Source organism: Morone saxatilis, unplaced genomic scaffold (assembly GCF_004916995.1).
Source record: "Morone saxatilis isolate NCDOM2014 unplaced genomic scaffold, NCSU_SB_2.0 Contig12, whole genome shotgun sequence".
Classification (NCBI taxonomy): domain Eukaryota; kingdom Metazoa; phylum Chordata; class Actinopteri; family Moronidae; genus Morone; species Morone saxatilis.
This window is the reverse complement of record NW_023339674.1, coordinates 16,830,227-16,832,248: the sequence shown is the minus strand read 5'-3', so window position 1 is coordinate 16,832,248 and position 2,022 is coordinate 16,830,227.

Sequence of the window (2,022 nt, the reverse complement as noted above, 5' to 3'; positions counted from 1 at the left end):
TAATCACTTGGCAGCACAAAGCTATGCAAGAAAACAGACCAGGTCCTAATGAGCCAAGTCATTCCAGAAGGTGACATTTGAAGATGCCGGCATATATGGTCTGCCTCATCCATTTGCCATTGCCTAATGAAAAAGTCGCAATTAGGGACAGGCCCAAGGAAACAAGTAAAAATTTATTACAGAGCCCAGGTACATAAGGATGGACTTTTGCTGTTCATCGGGAGAAAGGCCTGTAAAATTGAAGCAAAAATTCCTGGGCAGCACAACAACTGGAGCGGCTACTTTGAAGACTTTCCCTTTCGTGGTTGGTGTTCTTAACAATGGCGTTATCTGGGTGGGAGTACGTGTTGCTCTACAAACAGTTTTTTTCTGTCCCATTCAACACATTGCAGGCCTCTCCATCTTTAGCAATGACACTGAAATGCTTGGAAACGTAAAGAGAACTTGAAATACCACAAGCATAATCTCATCCCCAAAGTAAAACTGACAGCTTTCAGTCGCAGTCAAAGGCACTTCCTCCCGTGGAAACCCATGTGTCCTTTGTGTGTAAACATCATGTGATTTAAGCAGCTCTGACTCACAACTGGTCAGCCCCTTGGTGACACATGCCCTGTGCAACATTGTCGCTGTCTGATGGCCAACAATGTGGAGAAGGAAGTGCAGATGAACCCCGGGGCACGCAGAGGCCATGTCTACTTAACCCCCTGACCTGTCAGCCAATCAGCTGTCAGGCCTCTGCTAACGGTTGACCAGGGTATGATTTGCAGGGTCACGGGGGCTTCAGTTTGACGGGCAGCTCACTTACACACGGTAGAGACACTCCCGCGTTGACAGACAGTGTCCCTGCTGGTCCCAGTCAATAGCCACAGAGTCCAGTCAGAGCGTCTCTATTCAGCTTTGATTTCTGGAAAATTGAAGCTGACAAGCGGCCATAAATAAATTCATCTATGTGTTTGTTCTGGATTCTGTATGTGGTCTATTAAAAGCATACAAAGGCTTATCTTTTCCCATACTGAACGAAAGGCACGCTCAGTGTCTGGAGTACTTTTGAAAACAGGTGACTCACCTGTTTTGGAAACTCTAGCACATAAAAAAAGAGCATAAAGCAAAGCCCTAATCCCAGGTGACCAGAATATAATTGAGGCTTGCATTGAAATCGGCGCCCTGGTAAAAATTAAACATTGTTGTTTACTGAGTCAGGTTGTTACCTGCATGGGTGTGGTGTTGACGGAGAGGGGAGAGACGAAGAAAGGGAGCCAGTGTAACAGCAAAAGAAGAGATGCAAAAAAACACTGGGACATGTTGGAATGCTAGATTAAGGAAGAGGAGGGGGCAAAGGAGGGATTGTGCAATACCTGCACATCTGGTAAATCTATCTCATCTGGTCCATTCTCCCTGTTCACAGCTAACAAGCGTGCTCTGTCTGCAGGCTGCCATTGAGGGAAGGTTACACAAACATGCAACTTTTGTGTACTTGCTGACCTGCCTGTGTGTGTGCTTTAAAGGTAATTGAGCCATTGGTGATTACTGTGCACCATAGTTTTTTCAAAAATGTGACTGGCTCTGCATGGAAGCCCTAAAAAGAAGGATGTGATTTTAATCTCATGCTCATCAAGAGGAGGGGAGGATTAATGTTTGGTTTTCAGTGCTGACAGCACCTTCAGGGGTTATCCTTGCCTGACGCTAGGCTGTCGGACTGACTCCTTTGTCTGTTTACCGCCTGCGGAGAAGAACATGGAGGTGTCAGTCAAATTTATAACGCACATACTTAATTAAAATAGTTTGAACATGTCACTACTTTACTTTTTGTGTCAAAAAGCACTAAAAGGCCTCAGTTGGAGCGTTTATGGAGGCACTGCCTGCGCCGAGAGCTCGTTCTCCTTTGTCCAAGTATGTTGTTTACACTTGGAGCAGCTCAAGAGATGTGACCCATTCATAAATTTTCTTCCCTGCATGCGTAAGAGGAAGTGTGCCTCTCCCTCCCCCCTCTCTCTCTCTTTGCAGTCACTTCATCACTCTCTG